The following is a 19,897-nucleotide window of genomic DNA, read 5'->3' on the forward strand; positions in this document are numbered from 1 at the left end:
AAAGCTTTGTCAAAGATTCTCTAGGCTAATGCAGAGTGAGTATGAAATGAGCATGATGGGATAATTGAGTTACTTCCTTAGCCTTCAAGTTAGTCAAAGAAGTGATGATATTTTCATCAGCCAAACCAAATATGTGAATGACTTATTGAAGAAATTTGGTATGGTGGATAGCTCACCAGCATCTACACCAATGTCTATTACAACCAAGTTGGGTGAAGACAAGAAAGGCAAGAGTGCGGATATTTCAAGCTATAGAGGGATGATTGGATCATTGCTGTATTTGACTGCTAGTAGACCAGACATCATGTTTGCTACTTGTCTATGTGCCAGATTTCAAGCCAATCCAAAGGAATCACATTTGATGACTGTAAAAAGGATTTTCAGATACTTAAAGGGAACTCCAAACTTGGGATTATGGTATCCTAAGGGAATTGGTTTTGAAGTTGTTGGATATACAGATGCAGATTTTGCTGGATGCAGGGTTGATAGGAAAAGTACTAGTGGAAGCTGTCAATTTCTTGGTCAAAGACTTGTATCCTGGTATAGTAAGAAACAACAATCTGTGTCAACTTCCACAGCTGAAGATGAATATATAGCTGCTGGAAGTTGTTGAGCTCAGGTGCTTTGGATTAGAAATCAGCTAATGGACTATGGTCTAGTGTTACACAAAATTCCTATTATGTGTGACAATACTAGTGCCATATCTATAGTAGCTAATCCAGTTAATCATTCTAGAACAAAGCACATTGATGTTAGGTACCATTTTATCAGGGAACATGCTGCAAATGGTACCATTGAGCTCATTTTTGTTCCAACAGAGAAACAATTAGCTGACATTTTTACTAAACCTTTGGATGAAGCAACCTTCACTAGACTTGTGAGTGAAATTGGAATGCTCAATTCTTCATCCTAAGGTAAGAACTCAGCTAATGTTTTGCAGCAGATTAATTTCTAATAAATCAACTTATTTTGATTTAATTGGAAATTAACTGAAATATGAATTATAAATATTTCAGAGTCTCTGTATATTTATTTTTCTTTAAAAACTCAATAAATTAACTTAGAATATTTCAAATTCTAAGTAAACTGCTTAGTTGTTAATTTACATCTTTAATGTGTAAAATTAAGACAAGGCAGAATAACAGTATGCAAAGGTATAGAGAACTGAGTTTTTGATAAGTCAAAATGACTTATCGACAAGTCATTTTAGAGTTCTCGAGTGAGTCCTCAATAAGTCTATTTACAGACTTCTCGAATGACTTCTCGATAAGCTCTATTATGACTTATCGATAAGACCATGTAGAGTTCTCTAATAGTGTTAATTCAAAGAGTTCTCGACAAGGATATTTTGAGACTTATCAATAACTCAGAACTAAAATAATTTAATTCAATGAATTATTTTAGACAAATACTTTTGGAAAATTTATTCTGATTTCAATTTGATTCAATTCAAATAAATTAGAATCATTTTTAGTCCATTTTCGGACAAACTGGGCATTTATCAGAGTTCTCGATAAATCATTTCTTAGTTCTCGAAAAGAATTAATAAAATGACTTATCGAATGTACGTTCTTTCAAATTCAAAATTACTTCTCGATAAGTTTAAAATCAAATGTTTATTTAACTTCTTGATAAGTATTTTACTTTTTCTATAAATACCCAGACTTCTCGATACATACACTGTACTTACACCTTCTCGAGATCTCAAGTGACCTAGTTTTCAGACAAAAGGCGATTTCTCTCTCGTTTTTGCTCCTTTCTCAAAACCTTTTCTTACCCACTTCTTCTAAACACTACAATGGCACAAAACATTGTTAGAGCTATCATTCCAAAGAAGGGAACTAACTTTATTGCTTTTCTTGATGCTAACCAAGCCCCTGATAGTTTCAAGGGGTTTGTGAAGTTTCTTTCTGAATCCTATATTGCAGGTGCTTTAATTGTAAGTCTTGTGCTGTATTTGGACGTTCTTCATGAATTTTGGACATCAGCTATAACTAGGACAGTTGTTCTAGAGAATGTCACTTCTATGGTGGTCACATTCACAATTGGAGGCCAGGAAATTGAGTTTTCAGCTGCTGATGTGAATACAGCCCTGGGATTGCCAACTGAGAATTATGGAGAGATGCCAACTGCAGATGAACTGAGTGAATTCATGGACTTCATCAACTACAGTGGCTCAATCAACTTGGCAAGCCTGAACATAACAAACTTTAGGAAGGAATGGTCCTTTGTGTTTGATTCTGTAGTGAGGGCTTTCACTTGCAGAAAAACTGGCTTTAACAACATCTTAAGTGTGGTGCAGAAGCTGGTGTTCTCAATAGCTCACAACAGGCATCTGAATATTGGGGCTCTAATTCTGGAGGAGCTGGCTACCAGGCTTACTATGCCTTTGAAGAATAGAGGTAAAGAAATCTTTTTACCAAGGTTTATTATGTCTACTTTAGCTCATAAGGTAAATGACATACATTTGTTAGCTGGTATTGACAGTAGTAGAATTGGCAACTGTAAGCAAGTGTCCAAAATAATATTTGGCTCACTCACTACAAAGAATAAGGTAAGTGTAAGTCTTAGAATCACTCCATTCATGTTGGAGAGATTCAGGACTTATCCTTACCCTATGCCAGACATGAGGGCTCCTCAAATTGCTAATTCAGCTATGGTTCCTGATCCTGTGGAAGTACAAACATAGGCACACCAACAGGGACTTTCCAAAGCTGCAGCCCCTTCTTCTAAACCATTAGATGTTAGCAAACCAACCACTTTAGTCTCTCAAAAGACTGAAGTGAGTAAATAGAAGAGAAATGAACCAACCCTTATTGTTGTAAATGAGAGTGAAATAATTCTTACTGAACTAGAGTCACCCTTGGTCAAGACACTAAAGAAGAGTAAAATACCTGAGCTGACCACTCAAAACACCTATGTGTCCTCCCAAAAGGGCACAATTGAATAAATGGGGAGTAAACAGTTACTAGATGCATCCTCTCAACATGGTGTATCTATTGAAAATAGTATTCATCCCAATGCATCATGTACTGAGTCAGCACAACCTGTACCTAGAGTGTATGGTAGAAGAAATAAGGATGGCACACACAGTGAGGGCACATCACTTGAAGCTCCCTCATCCATTCAGGGGGAGCTGCCAACACTCACAACTGAGCAAACTTCTCTAATCTCCCAAATTTCTTCATCATATAGAGCACTTGAATCAGATTCTCAAGTGCACCACCACTCAAGTGACATGGTTCATGAAACTGTGCTCACCACCCAGAACCAACATCTAGATGGTGAGAGGCTACTAGCTGGGGTAGACCTTTATGACACCACTCAAGTCACTCTTGCACCTTCATGTGTACAATCATCTTAACAGATGAATAGGTTTGAGGGTAGTACTCTTGAGGGAGAGCTATCTAAATCCTCTCCAATTCAATTGGAGGTTCCTCTAGAAGGAACAACTCCCCTCAAAACCCTAGCTGAAATTGCCTTCACAGTTGAAGCTAGGAGTACAATTGCCAATGACCCTGTTATGGGAGAGGCATGTTCATCACATTTATGTGACAGTGCTCTACAAGGTGCACAAAGGTTTGAGGCTGGTGTACATGACAGTAACCCAGTCAAATCATCTTCAATTCTAATGGAGGTTCCTACTACATGTGGTAAACAACAAATTGTCAAAACCACAGACTTGTCTGTGAGTCAAACTGTGACCTCAGTCACAGGTGGTAATCTGGACATTTCTCAGCAGCCATCCACATCTCAATCCAGTCAACCACATGTCATGGCTCAATGGCTACAAGATATGGAAGCTTAGCCTTCGACAGTTGATGACATGTTGGTAGATCAAATATCAGGCTTGGCCAATCTCTCTCAGCAATTGCTCACTTTAGACATGGGGAACCAGGACTATCAAGCTATACTGCTATGCTTTAATGAAGAGGTTGAACAACAGAAGGAAAAGATAGTAGATGAGGCTGAAGAAGATGGAAATGTAGATGCCTGGTTATCTGATGACCATGTGGCAGAAATGGATGAAGTTTTGGCTAGATTCAGGAGGGAGTACATAACTATCATGGGAAGTGATAAGTGGCATTTTATACCACTTAGAACGTCTTAAAATGGCTTAAATTGGTGTCTTGAAATCAAGTATTTTGTGTATTTGATGCGTTTTTCTAGTGTTTATGCATTTCAGGGTATTAGTTGCATTTCGGAGGAGGAATCGTCTAGAATAAGCCTTGGTATGTGTTCACCATTGAGAGAGGAAAAGAACGGGCAGATTACGGCGAAGAAACAGAGCAAACCTGGAATTTTTCCAGTAGGGTCCTGCGCGCCCGCGCAGCAATGCTGAGCGGCCGCGCAGCAGCCTTGCGCGCCCGCGCAGAAATGCTGAGCGGCCGCGCAGGGTCGGGGAAAAAGATGAATTATTTTAGACTTCTACTTCTGTTTGGCTTCCAACTTCTATGTAATCTGAGTTTTATGGGACTATTATATAAGTAGATTTGAGACGTTTTTATAGAGAAGAGGAAGGAGATTATGTTTTAGATTGTGTTTTGCGCAAGAAGCGAAGGAGATAAGGAAGAAGACCGATTTAGCACACTACAGTGAAGAGGAAGCATATATTCTTGTGATTCTTGTTTCGTTGTAATGTTGGATGCTAGTTTTCTTGCTTTGACTTGTTTACTCTTGTGACGTACTTTGTTTTAATATAATCAGTTTAGTTATTCTTTTCTTGTGTTTGTTTATCATGATTTCATATGAACCCATGATGGCGATAATTTCTATTATGGGCTAATCGTGATCATGGGGTTGCAACGGATTTATTATGGAATTCTTTAGTTAATTGTTTAATACTTTAGTGTGTGATGATTGCATGATATCTAGTATTGGTTGTGCGTATTCGTCTTATGTGCGTCGCGAACATATAAGATAGGGTGTTAATCTCTTGTGAAGCGACGGTGGATCTTGAGATTTAGAACTTGCCATGCTAGCATAGGTTCATGTACGTTGTGCATGATTAGTGGGTAACTCTAACAGTTTTATTTGCCCTATGTAATCAAAAGGAATAACTTGTGCTTAAATCGTTGTGTTGTCAATTTCTGTAGACATATAGGAACTCAACATAATTGATGACTATTCAACTTCTATCTTAATTGTGGATGTTTGGTAGAATGGTATTAGTACAATAAAAGTTGGCTTTTATCAGTTTCGTGTTATTCGATTAATGTCATCACTGTCACATGCTAAAGGTAATAACAATGGCTATAGAAGGAAGTAATAATGAAGTTGTGATCTCATGAGTGTTTTATTATTGATAAATTGAAGTGTTAGTTAAGTGGTTAATTAAGTAGTTAATTATAGTTAATATTTAATCAACAATTTTAAGTGTTATTATCTTAACATTGAGAAGTAGTCATACATTGGTGAGTGAGTTAAATTAGACAATAAATTAGTCTGAGTCTCTGAGGGAATGAACTAGAAAGTATTATATATTACTTGCGAACGCGTATACTTGCATGAATATTAGTGCGTGATTTCGCCCTAATAAGTTTTTGGCACCGCTGCCGGGGACTCGGCGTATTTGTTTAGTTTATGTACTTACCATCATTGGTCATTAGGACTCAGTGATTAGGACGTAGTAGTTAATTACTCTTTTCGGTTGTGTTTCAGGTACTTTAGCAAGCGTTTATGCAAACTCGTTCTCGTGCTCGCAAGAGGACCTTAGATACAGCTGAGGAGAAAGACGAAGTTCTTGATACTCCGGAGAAGTTAGATTTTGAGGATTCGGATTCAGGAACTGAGCAGAAAGAACCAGTAAACATGGGAGATCGTATTGTTCAAGCTGATCCAGCTCTTATGGATTTTTCTCGGCCTAAAATTGATGACATTCAGTCAAGCATCCTTCATCCGGCTATTCAAGCTAACACCTTTGAAATCAAGCCGGGCACTATTCAGATGGTGCAGAATTCTGTTTCTTTTGGAGGAGCGGCAACTGAAGACCCCAACATGCACATAAGGAATTTTGTCGAGATCTGCAGCACTTTTAAGTATAATGGCGTGACTGATGAGGCTATCAAGTTGAGGCTTTTCCCATTCTCACTGAGGGATAAAGCTAAAGACTGGTTACATTCTGAACCAGCTGGGTCAATCACTACGTGGCAAGATCTTGCGCAAAAGTTTCTGGTAAAGTTTTATCCAGTGGCAAAGACTGCTGCTATGAGGAGTGCTCTTACTCAATTTGCGCAGCAACCTACAGAATCTATGTGCGAGGCTTGGGAACGCTACAAGGAAATGTTGAGAAAATGTCCATATCATGGAATTCCGGATTGGATGGTAATCACTGGTTTTTATAATGGTTTGGGGGCCCAATCTCGGCCCATGCTCGATGCAGCAGCTGGAGGCGCCTTATGGGCTAAAAGCTATACTGAGGCGTATAATCTTATCGAGACGATGGCTGCAAATGAGCATCAAAACCCAACTCAGAGGATGACGTCAGGCAAGGTAGCAGGTATTCTGGAAGTTGATGCAGCCACCGCTATTGCAGCCCAGCTCCAAGCGCTATCAATGAAGGTTGATTCTTTGGCTACGTATGGAGTTAATCAAATAGCTATGGTTTGTGAGCTTTGTGCAGGTTCTCATGCTACGGATCAGTGTTCTCTTGTCAACGAATCTGTTCAGTATGTGAATAATTATCAGCGACAACAGCAGCCTGTGTCGGCGACCTATCATCCTAACAACAGAAATCATCCAAATTTCAGCTGGGGGAATAATCAAAATGCTATTCAGCCAACATATCAGCAAGGAGTAAGTAAACAGTTTAACCCACCTGGATTCCTGCAACCACAGCAGTATGCTACAAGGCAATCATATCCTCAACAGGGAAGTGCAGCTGCACCTACTAGTGCTGATTTTGAGGAACTTAAGCTGTTGTGCAAGAGTCAGGCGGTTTCTATCAAGACCTTGGAAAATCAAATCGGTCAATTAGCCAATGCAGTGCTCAATCGTCAACCTGGCACTCTTCCCAGTGACACGGAAGTACCAGGCAGGAAGGAAGCTAAAGAGCAAGTCAAGGCTATTACCTTAAGGTCTGGAAAAGTAGCTGATGCTGAAAAGGCAAAAGAAGTCGAAGCTGAAGTTAGAGATGAAGAATCTAAGCAAAAGGAGAAAGCGGCGGAACCAAGGAAGACTACTGTTGAACACACTCTGCCTGAGGCTAATACATGGGAGAAATAGCTCTATCCTCCACCACCTTTTCCTAAGAGATTGCAGCAACAAAAGCTGGATAGACAGTTCGGAAAGTTTCTGGAGGTGTTCAAGAAACTTCACATCAATATACCTTTCGCTGAGGCTCTGGAACAAATGCCTAGTTATGCGAAGTTTATGAAGACTATTCTTTCAAGGAAGGTGAAACTGGATGACCTTGAAACCGTTGCTCTCACGGAAGAATGCAGCGCGGTTCTGCAACAAAAGTTACCACCAAAACTGAAAGATCCAGGAAGCTTCACCATTCCTTGCACCATTGGCAATCTAACTTTTAACAAGTGCCTTTGCAATTTGGGAGCAAGCATTAATCTGATGCCGTTTTCGATCTTTAAAAAGCTGGATCTGCCTGATCCAAAACCTACATACATGTCGCTACAATTGGCGGACCGTTCCATTACTTACCCAAGGGGCATAGTTGAGGATGTGCTCGTCAAGGTGGATAAGCTCTTCTTTCCTGCAGATTTTGTTATTCTGGATTTTGAGGAAGATAAGAAGATTCCCATAATCTTGGGGAGGCCTTTCTTGGCTATTGGCCGTACCTTGATAGATGTGTAAAAAGGGGAACTTACTATACGGGTCCAAGATCAGGATGTGACCTTCAACGTATTCAAGGCAATGAAATTCCCTACAGAAGATGAGGAGTGCTTAAAAGTGGATGTGATTGATTCTGCGGTTACTTCGGAACTCGATCACATGCTAATGTCTGATGCATTGGAAAAGGCCTTAGTGGGGGATTTTGACAGCGATGATGAAGATAGCAACGAGCAATTACAATATCTGAACGCTTCTCCATGGAAGCGAAAGCTCGACATACCATTTGAATCTCTTGGTACTTCTGACCTTAAGAATGCTGAAGGGAAGCTCAAACCATCAATAGAGGAAGCACCTACCTTGGAGCTTAAACCATTACCTGAACACTTGAGGTATGCTTTTTTAGGTGATTCATCTACGTTACCTGTTATTATTTCAGCTGACCTTTCAGGTAGTGAGGAAGACAAGCTCTTAAGGATTTTGAGAGAATTCAAATCGGCTATAGGATGGACCATAGCAGACATCAAGGGGATAAGTCCTTCATATTGTATGCATAAAATTTTGTTAGAGGAAGGTAGTAAGCCAACTGTAGAACAGCAGCGAAGACTGAACCCGATCATGAAGGAGGTGGTGAAGAAAGAAATTCTGAAATGGCTAGATGCAGGCATCATTTATCCTATTTCTGACAGCTCGTGGGTGAGCCCCGTGCAATGTGTACCTAAGAAAGGAGGTATCACTGTGGTCGCAAATGAAAAGAATGAGCTCATCCCTACTCGAACAGTTATAGGATGGAGAGTATGCATGGATTATAGAAAATTGAACAAAGCCACAAGGAAGGATCACTTCCCTCTCCCATTCATTGATCAAATGCTTGACAGATTGGCGGGACATGAGTATTTTTGTCTTCTGGATGGTTATTCTGGGTATAATCAGATTTGTATTGCACCAGAGGATCAGGAAAAGACTACCTTCACTTGTCCATTTGGCACATTTGCTTTTCGTAGAGTTTCGTTTGGGTTATGTGGCGCCCCGGCCACCTTTCAGAGATGTATGATGGCTATATTCTCTGACATGATTGGAAATAACGTCGAAGTGTTCATGGATGACTTCTCTGTCTTTGGACACTCATATGATGAATGTTTGAATAATCTGCGCGCCGTACTCAAAAGATGCGTGGAAACTAATTTGGTGCTGAATTGGGAGAAATGTCATTTTATGGTGCGTGAAGGCATTATCCTTGGGCATAAGGTCTCTAGCAAAGGTCTGGAGGTGGACAAGGCCAAGGTGGGAGTCATTGAAAATCTTCCCCCACCTAATTCGGTGAAAGGAATCCGTAGTTTTCTCGGTCATGCGGGTTTTTATCGGCGATTCATCAAAGACTTTTCAAAGATATCTAAGCCGTTGTGCAATCTACTTGAGAAAGATGTGCCTTTCAAATTTGATGATGAATGTTTGGCAGCATTCGAGACTCTCAAGGAGAGTTTGATCACGGCACCAGTTATTACAGCACCAGATTGGACAGAACCGTTTGAGATGATGTGTGATGCGAGTGACTATGCGGTAGGTGCAGTTCTGGGACAGCGCAAGAAAAATCTCTTCCATGTGGTCTACTATGCGAGTAAGACTTTAAATGGGGCCCAATTGAACTACACCACTACTGAGAAGGAGCTTTTGGCTATAGTCTTTGGCTTTGAGAAATTTCGATCTTATCTGCTTGGTACGAAAGTGACAGTATTCACTGATCATGCAGCTATTCGCTATCTGGTTTCTAAGAAGGATTCGAAGCTGAGACTCATTCGTTGGGTGCTTTTACTTCAAGAATTTGAGTTAGAGATCAAAGATAGAAAAGGTACCGAGAATCAAGTAGCTGACCATCTCTCTAGGTTGGAGAATCCCGATTCTACTTCACAAGATAGGACGTTAATCAATGAATCTTTTCCGGATGAGCAGTTGGTTGCAATTCAGGAGGAAGAACCATGGTTTTCAGATATTGTAAACTATCTTGTCAACAATATAATGCCGCTTAATTTGACATCCGCTCAAAAGAAGAAGTTTCTGCATGAGGTGAAGTGGTATATGTGGGATGAACCATATTTGTTTAGACAGGGAGCTGACCAGATCATCAGGAGATGTATTTCGTTCTGTGAGACGGAGGGGATATTACGAGACTGCCATTCCACGGTTTATGGTGGACACTATGGAGGTGAGAAGACGGTAGCTCGTATTCTGCAAGCAGGTTTTTTCTGGCCTACTTTGTTCAAGGATGCTCATCAGTTTGTTTTAAGGTGTGATCGTTGCCAAAGAGTGGGAAATTTGTCAAGGAAGGATGAGATGCCATTAAATGTGATGCTTGAAGTCGAGGTCTTTGATGTATGGGGAATCGATTTCATGGGGCCTTTTATCTCGTCTTGCAATAATCAGTACATCTTGCTGGCAGTCGATTATGTCTCAAAATGGGTCGAAGTTAAAGCTTTACCGATAAATGATGCAAAGGCAGTGCTAAATTTTCTTCATAAGCAAATTTTCACAAGGTTTGGAACGCCTCGGGTAATCATAAGTGATGAAGGATCGCATTTTTGCAACCGTAAGTTCACTTCTATGATGCAGCGTTATAATGTGAATCATCGAGTAGCTACTGCCTATCATCCGCAAATAAATGGTCAAGCGGAAGTGTCTAACAGAGAGATAAAGCGCATTCTAGAGAAGGTTGTTTGTCCGTCAAGGAAGGATTGGTCTTTAAAGCTCGATGAAGCTGTTTGGGCTTACAGAACAGCATACAAAACTCCACTTGGGATGTCACCGTTTCAGTTGGTGTACGGTAAGGGATGTCATCTACCGGCGGAGCTTGAGCATAAGGCCTACTGGGCATTGAAGAAATTGAACCTGGATTTAGATGCAGCTGGTAAGAAAAGAATGCTTCAGCTGAATGAACTTGATGAATTTCGACTGCAAGCGTACGAGAATAACAAAATGTATAAGGAAAAGGTGAAGAGGTGGCACGATAGGAAGCTACATCCTAAGTTATTTGTGCCAGGGCAACAAGTTCTGTTATTCAACTCTCGGCTCCGACTTTTTCCTGGAAAGTTGAAATCAAGGTGGTCTGGACCTTTTATTGTCAAAACTGTGTTTCCACATGGAGCGGTGGAAATTTTTGAGAATGATTCGGACCAAGCATTCAAGGTTAACGGTCAGCGGTTGAAACACTACTATGGGGACATGGCAAACCGAGAGGTGGTTAGTGCCATTTTGTTGACTACTTGAGAAAGGTACGGAACGTCAAGCTAATGACGAAAAAGAAGCGCTGTGTGGGAGGCAACCCATGAATTGTTGTTACAGGATCCCTTAGAAGTTAATAACCTATCCAAAAACACAAAAAAATCAGAAAACAGGGGCTGAAAAAAAAAATTCCAGAGACCCTCCGCGCGCCCGCGCAGCTTGCTGCGCGCCCGCGCAGAAATGCTGAGCGGCCGCGCAGGGGTCGAGTTCCAGAAAATTTTTTGCAGTTCAGAAAAAAAAAAAAAAACAAAAACACAAAAACCCATCACAGCCCATAAACCCACGAATTCTTTTCCCATTACCCCATGATTTTATCCCTCAACCCCACTCCTAATCTAATTTAACCTACTCCACACCCTATATATACATACACCTATCCTACATATCTCCCACAAACTTCCTACACTTAAACCCTCTCATAAACATCAAAAATCAGTTCTTACAGACTTTTATTCACAAATCAATGGCACCCAAGAGAGCACGCACTATTGACAGCAGCAGCACAGTTCCTACTGCTTATTCATCAAGGGGTACTGCTGCAAGGCCTCGGTTATCTGACAGAGCTGCGGAGGAGGAGTACACTAGGATGTTGGGGAAGCCGATTCTGAAGGAGAGGGGGTTTTTACCATCAGGGAGGGATGGTGAGTTGTTGCCCATGATTGCAGAGAAGGGGTGGATAGCTTTTTGTGAGTCACCCGAAGCAATACCGATGAGTGTTGTTCGCGAGTTCTACGCGAACGCGAAGGCTGAAAAGAATGGGTTTTCTGTAGTTCGTGGGCTGACGGTTGATTATCATCCTGCGGCGATTCGCCGTGTGATTGGACAGCGAGAGAGAAAGCCCGAGGAGGAGAACTGGAATGAAAAGACTGCTGAGGATTTTGACTTGGATTTGATTTGTGCGACTCTCTGTCGACTGGGCACAGTTTGGAACCGCAGTCCAGCCAATAATGAGTATCGTCACTTTCCGGCGATCGCCATGAACAGGTATGCCTGTGCATGGAATGCATTTATATGTGCTAATATTTTGCCTTCTTCACATGCACACGAGGTCACAGTTGAGAGAGCACAGTTGTTGTGGGGAATTCTGAATGAGGAATACTATGTGGACCTTGGTGAGTTTATCTACCAAGGAATTCTGAAGTTTTTGAGGGGAGCAAAGCATATGAACATCCCTTATGCATCCACGGTTACGAAGCTATGCCGAGCAGTAGGAGTGAATTGGCCGGCTCATGAGCAGTTGCAGTTGCCAGCAGCTCCGATAGATTCTGGCACTCTGAATGGGATGCAGGAGTGGACCGGTGGTGAGCCTGAGGAGCATGGGCTGGGTTATCGTCTTCCAGGAGGACGTCCAGCACGAGGTGCTACTATGGCTAGGCCAGGGCGTGGTGAGGCTGGTTCTTCGAGAGCTCAGGAGGGTGCTGGGATGGGTGATGCCCAGTATAGGAGGCTTTCACGGCGGATGGATGCCATGTATGAGACGCAGAGCAGGTTTGCTCAGGAGCTCACTCTTGCGTTAGGGACTGCTTTTCAAGGCCTTGGAGCTGATATCCAGTGGCCAGTTTTTGGTGAGGACTCTGCATACCCGCCGCCTGATACTCCACCCACTGAGGGTGATGATGATGATGACTCCGAGTAGGTATACCCTGTGTTCCTTTCTACTACCTTCACTGGGGACAGTGAAGATTTTAAGTTTGGGGGTGGTAGTTAAGGAATATTTTGTGTGTGTCATATAGCTGCATATTCATGATAGTTAGTTCATATAGTTGCATAATTTTTGCTATAGAGTTTTTTTATATAACTTTATTTGTTTGTCATATCATATAGCTCATGCATATGCCATGATCCCTTTTGCAATGATTTATCGACTGAATTGTGATATTGATGCGAGTGTAGTGATAGCATTAAAGTGTTATTAAGTTGTGTAGGTTGATATGCATGCTAGAAGCACTTGTATTTTCACTAAGTCTTAGAGAATGCTTAAGGGCTAGATTGTTGTTATGATCTGATTATTTTCGAGGATAATCTATTTATTATGCTTAGAATTTGATAATAGGTTCTTAGTGGTAAAGGCATCAAAAAGAAAAAAAAATGGATGGAGTAAAAATGGAATTTGTTGCTAGTTGTGGCTAGGCGTCAAATGGCTAGTAGCCGGCTCGCATGTTATGCGAGTAGTCTAGGGTTGAGTAAGATGGAGCGAAACGCACTTGCTCAGAAAAAAAAAAGAGAAAAAAAAAATTTGCATAATTGATCAAGAGTGGGCTCTTTGGTATTCGAGTTATTAAGTTCTTAGGGGACTTTGTGCCTAGTGACCTAAGGCTTTTAGAGTCTGGGATCCGCTAACCTAACGCTCGTTACATGGATACCATTGTATAAGTCTTTTATATCACTTTGTGCCTAGAATTTTTATTCTTTGTATAATTGTAGGATTGCCTTGAGGATAGTCTAGTCATAGTAATTGGTCTAGTTCTGAAGCATATCTGTTAAGCATTTGCACACACCACGTTTCTGGCTGTATGTCCGTTTGCATGAGTTTATTGATCTTTAGTGTCTAACTGCATTCGTTGAGACGTGACAATTTGGTTGGTTAATTGTAGTAAGGGGGATCGTTGCATTTTCATATAGATTGCATTCATGCATATTTTTATTTATTTTGAGTCTGTGACGCTTGAGGACAAGCATCGATTTAAGTTTGGGGGTGTGATAAGTGGCATTTTATACCACTAAGAACGTCTTAAAATGGCTTAAATTGGTGTCTTAAAATCAAGTATTTTGTGTATTTGATGCGTTTTTCTAGTGTTTATACATTTCAGGGTATTAGTTGCATTTCGGAGGAGGAATCGTCAAGAATAAGCCTTGGCATGTGTTCACCATTGAGAGAGGAAAAGAACGGGCAGATTACGGCGAAGAAACGGAGCAAACCTAGAATTTTTCCAGTAGGGTCCTGCGCGCCCGCGCAGCAATGCTGAGCGGCCGCGCAGCAGCCTTGCGCGCCCGCGCAGAAATGCTGAGCGGCCGCGCAGGGTCGGGGAAAAAGATGAATTATTTTAGACTTCTACTTTTGTTTGGCTTCCAACTTCTATGTAATCTGAGTTTTATGGGACTATTATATAAGTAGATTTGAGACGTTTTCATAGAGAAGAGGAAGGAGATTATGTTTTAGATTGTGTTTTGCGCAAGAAGCGAAGGAGATAAGGAAGAAGACCGATTTAGCACACTACAGTGAAGAGGAAGCATATATTCTTGTGATTCTTGTTTCGTTGTAACGTTGGATGCTAGTTTTCTTGCTTTGACTTATTTACTCTTGTGACGTACTCTGTTTTAATATAATCAGTTTAGTTATTATTTTCTTGTGTTTGTTTATCATGATTTCATATGAACCCATGATGGCGATAAGTTCTATTATGGGCTAATCGTGATCATGGGGTTGCAACGGATTTATTATGGAATTCTTTAGTTAATTGTTTAATACTTTAGTGTGTGATGATTGCATGATATCTAGTATTGGTTGTGCGTATTCGTCTTATGTGCGTCGCGAACATATAAGATAGGGTGTTAATCTCTTGTGAAGCGACGGTGGATCTTGAGATTTAGAACTTGCCATGCTAGCATAGGTTCATGTACGTTGTGCATGATTAGTGGGTAACTCTAACAGTTTTATTTGCCCTATGTAATCAAAAGGAATAACTTGTGCTTAAATCGTTGTGTTGTCAATTTCTGTAGACATATAGGAACTCAACATAATTGATGACTATTCAACTTCTATCTTAATTGTGGATGTTTGGTAGAATGGTATTAGTACAATGAAAGTTGGCTTTTATCAGTTTCGTGTTATTCGATTAATGTCATCACTGTCACATGCTAAAGGTAATAACAATGGCTATAGAAGGAAGTAATAATGAAGTTGTGATCTCATGAGTGTTTTATTATTGATAAATTGAAGTGTTAGTTAAGTGGTTAATTAAGTAGTTAATTATAGTTAATATTTAATCAACAATTTTAAGTGTTATTATCTTAACATTGAGAAGTAGTCATACATTGGTGAGTGAGTTAAATTAGACAATAAATTAGTCTGAGTCTCTGAGGGAACGAACTAGAAAGTATTCTATATTACTTGCGAACGCGTATACTTGCGTGAATATTAGTGCATGATTTCGCCCTAACAGGAAGCAATGCTAAATCTCTCACTCCTCCTGAAGTCTATGATGCCATCATAGATGTGCACAAAGCTCAACTCAAGGTTTTCCATCTCTTTGGAAAGGCCTTTGAAGTAAAATTGACTGGACATGAAGATAAAATCAGGAAGCTGATCAAGGAAAAGATGGATGACATTGTGCCTTCTCAAAAGGACATCAAGAATCAATTCCAGTCTTTCACTGAGCAAATGTCAAGAATGGATTTGGCCTCCATTGAGAAGGAAGTATAAAAAATGAAGAGTTCTTTCAAGGCCCTGTTTGATCAAGTTCAAACTCATATGACAAATTCAAATGATGCCAGGGTCAAGCTAAATCGAATGTATACTGCTAGGTATGAGCCTTCATTTCTTCTCATGGAGGGTGTCAGAAAAGCTGTTGATGAACACTTTGGGTCCTTCTCAGCCAAAACCTCTACTCCTCAGATACAAGAACTTCAAGATCAAATTTCTTCACTTCAAAATTCTAACTCAGATTTATCTTCACAAGTCCGAGCTCTAACCACATTGGTTGAGAGTCAACAACATGATATTTAGGCCCTAGTGGAGTCCCATAAGCATTTACAAATGCAGAATACAGTTGCTTTGGGAGCCATTATGGGAAAATTCAACATACCACTGCAAACATTGTCTGAAGTTGTAAGACCTGAGATTCCTACTCCCCTACTCATGCCTGTTACCAAGACTAAGGGGGAGATAGATGCAAGGCTAGCCCAATCAACACTCAAAAGTCAAGAACAAGGTCTAGAACAAGAAGGCTCCTTATGGCTGCTCAAGGTCCAGGAATGACACAAGAGTTTGACAACCTGCTCACTGGACTAAGAAACTCTCTCAACAACAACTTCTTCACTTACAGAAAGACCTTGGAAAAGACTATCAATTATATTAGGGTGTTGCAGATCTCAGTCGAGGACCAGTTTTTGGAGAAAAAAAAGTGATCAATCTTAATGATTCTGGTGTAGATAGATGTATGCAAGTCAACTTCAATTATCTAGTTTCTAGAAGAGCATCTGAGATAGACATTTTGATTAACAAGGTCAGAATGATCAACAATGAAGAGAAAATGCTACTAGCAAAGTTGAAGAAGGCTCAAGAAGCTGTATTCCCAGAAGCCTACCTACATTCAAGCAAAGGGGTGCACTATATCTGCTCTACAACCAAGCAACTGAAACATTTCCAAGTACCTAAAAACTGTATCATGGCCAACAAAAGACTGATAATGGTGCTTGAGTCTGGGCTGAAAAGTAAGAAATTGAAGACTAGTGAAGATGAAGCTATGATCAAGATTCTGAGGAGATACATTGATAACTCTGAAGCCAATTTGCCTAAAACTAAAATCAACACAGATGACTTGGGTGATGATGAGCAGAAGAAAGATGGTCAAAATCCTTCTGGCTCAAACTCAAGTCAATCTAGTAAGGCAATTGATGGAAAAAATGATAGTGAGAAAGAGAAGGAGAAGAAAAGTGGATCTGAGACTCAAAGGAGGGATGGAAGGAGGCAAAGACAAAAGAATGATACCTCACAATCTCTCCAAACCCTAAATATCCAAATACCAACTGCTAAAACTTCACAATCAACCTCAACAGAAACTGCTAAACCTCAAATCTCTAAACCCAAATACTTCTACAAGCTCACTGCAAACTCTCTTCTCAAAACTCAAATCACTCACAGCCATACTTCTCTGAAAAGACTCAAAACCTTACCTTCATTTCAGCCACCCCTTAAAACACACTTCAAAACAGTTGGAATAGGTCCAAAAGAAGCCAAGGTCAAAAGGAGATTAAGAAGACAAAGAAGAGAACAACTGATAGCTGAAACTCCCAATGATCATGGATTTGGTGAAAAGGCCATCTGGAACAGATATAATCAAGATGATTTCAAACCTCTAAATGTTGTTCATTCAGATGAAGACTACTTCCAACAGCTAGCTGAAAGAATAGTCAGAGTTTGGGTCGTTCACATCAAAGAAGTTAGAATCTACTACAATGATGGGTCCTTTGAACAGCTTGGAAATAGACTAATGGATTCTCTCTCAATTGTTGAACTGAAAAGGGTGCTAAGCTTGATGATTGGTAAAGATACAGCCACTAAGGCATGGAGAACAGTATTGGCAGTGTTTGTGGTTAACAGAGAGGAGATGAGAAATGAGCATAGAGCTTTGCTAGCTGAAAAGAGGAGAAAGTATTAGCATGTCATTGATGAGTATATTAGAAGATCAGAAGAGTTGAAGGCAGCAGGCAAGAGCAGAATATCAAAGGATGGAAGATTTCTGAATGTAAAAGCTGGCTCTTTGTCAAGATACAGGATAGGGATGTTAGCTAGTTATCCTAAGCCAGATTTGCTGAAACTAATGGAGGCTCTAATTGACACCCCCATCCTAGAATAATTGGAAATACTTGTACAGATTAAGAACATAATTGAGAAAGGATCAGAAAGCTCAGTCTTTACTTAATTATTGTAAACTGTCAAATGTTCAATGTACAAGTGTTGTATCAGCTTTTGTATTATTTTATTTTCATTCTTTAACTTGGGGTTAGTCTTGTTAACAGGCATGAATTTGTGATAAGTATTCTTCTCACAAATTGGGGGAGATTGTTGTGCAAGACATGCCTGTATCATAACAAGACTAAGTCATTCTGACAACCCTAAGATTAGTTGTACTGTAACCTTAATCTGTAATTTATACTTGTAACACTTAATGTCTGTAAAATATAAATGGAGCAGACTAGAGCATTTTTCTCTAAACAGTGTCAAGCCTAAGAATTCTATCTGGAAGAAGATCAAGAAGGTCATGCCTCAGAAGAATTATGAAGAAGCTTGGAGTTGAATAATTCTGTTTGGTGAAAAATATTCTAAGTCAAGATCTCTACAAGTCACAGAATTTGTGTTATAGAGAAGTCATTCGAGAACTCAGAAAGACCTATCGAGAACTCAGGAATTGTCTATCGAGAACTCAGGAAATGCTATTGGAGATATCGATAAGTCATATACCCATTCGAGAACTCAGAGATATCGACAAGTGTACATTCATTAGAGAACCCTGAGTTATCGATAAGCCAAAGTCCATTAGAGAACTCTGAGTTATCGATAAACCAAAATTCACTAGAGAACTCAGAGTTGTCGATAAGTCAAGTCAATAATGAAGTTTCAGAGATATCGACAAGCCGACATGCCTATCGAGATGTTGAGTTCTCTACAGCTTAATTGGAGATCTCGAAGTGAAGAAATTTCTCTAAGTACAGAATTGCAGAACAGTTTAATATCCAAGGTTGCAAATCAACAAACAATTCACATAGCTGGATTGACAAGTCTACAAAAAGCAGCTTGAGAGATGTGCAAGATCAATGGCAAATATTAACTGACAGAGGAGATTAAAGTAATCACGGGATGCTAAAGATATGCTAAGCCAGAAATGGAAGATTTGCTTTTCTATAAATAGAAATGACAAGTGACAGTTTAGAAAAGCTAATAGCATATTTATTATCCACTGTGTAAACCAGCAGTTAACTGAGTTATAAAGTTAACACTGGTCCTTTAGTTAAGTAGAACAATCAAGATATAAAATCTAGTGTTCTCTCTCAAGAAAGAAGCTAAGTTCTAAAACAAGAACTTAGAGATTTTGTAGCAAAACACTGCTTGATTTTTAATATAAAATTAAGTGAGTTTTGAAGATCTTTCTTCTACATATTTGCATTGTTATTTATGTTTAACATCTACTCCACAAAATTATTGATAACAATCAACTGCTAAACTCAGAGCAAAACCAAAAAGTAAACATTTAAGCTAAAACACATTCACCCCCCCCTCTGTGTTGTATTCATTTCTAACATCCTCAATCTCCACTAAGGAGAAGAAGGATGATACTAAGGGATGAGTCTGATGAAGAAGAGGAGCAAGTTCTGGAGATAGTGCTCCAGTAAATGCTCCCATTCTTGGAAAGGAGACATTGATTCAAAAGTTTGTTGAAAAATACGCTCATGTTCCTTGGGAAGAAACTCACAGAGGGGTTGAGTGGACCAAGAAGTGGAATGAATCTGATTTCATTCCAAGCTCAAAAGTTCTGACAGAGCATATTGTTAAAGTTGATGAGTTGTTAACAAACTCTGATTTCAAGACACAACTCAAAGTCACAGCTCTAAGTACTAAACATCTTCAAGGTCTGCACTCCACAACTCATGAAAAAGTTGACAAACTTCTGGAAAAAGCTGATAAGCTGGATATGGAGATCAAGCTAGACAAAAAGAGGTTTATCAGACCTATACATGAGAAAGTTGAAGCTATTGAGAAGGTTCAAGAAAAGCAACATGCCCAAATTATTGAGGTCCTGAAGAATCAAGCCTCTCAACAAGCTCAACTGAATGAAATTCAATCTTCAGTAGAACTTCTTCTCTCTCTCCTACTACCAGATGATGCCAAAAAGGGGGCGAAGGCAGTTAAGTCCAAATGCTCAACTAGTCAAATTCTGAAGAAAAAGGATGACAATGAGGATGACCAGGGAAGCCCTAGCAAGGGCAAGGGTCAAGGTCAAGGGCAAAGCAGCAAAGTTTCTTCAAGAAAACTAATTTCTGATGCTATCAAATCTTCTATACAGAAGAAGACAAGTTCTGAAGCTGTAGATGCTCAAAATCTGATATCAAGTTCTGA

The 19,897-nt window shown here is 39.9% G+C and overlaps 1 non-coding gene across 1 annotated transcript; it reads right to left on the minus strand.

Moving 5' to 3' along the window:
- Window positions 1–6,204: 6,204 nt before the first annotated feature.
- On the minus strand, window positions 6,205–6,311 carry LOC141680430 (small nucleolar RNA R71). Its single transcript, XR_012558331.1, has one exon. It is a non-coding gene; the product is annotated as a small nucleolar RNA R71 (small nucleolar RNA).
- Between the last annotated feature and the right edge of the window lie 13,586 nt (window positions 6,312–19,897).

The sequence above is a fragment of the Apium graveolens genome, chromosome 1, assembly GCF_009905375.1.
Source record: "Apium graveolens cultivar Ventura chromosome 1, ASM990537v1, whole genome shotgun sequence".
NCBI lineage: Eukaryota > Viridiplantae > Streptophyta > Magnoliopsida > Apiales > Apiaceae > Apium > Apium graveolens.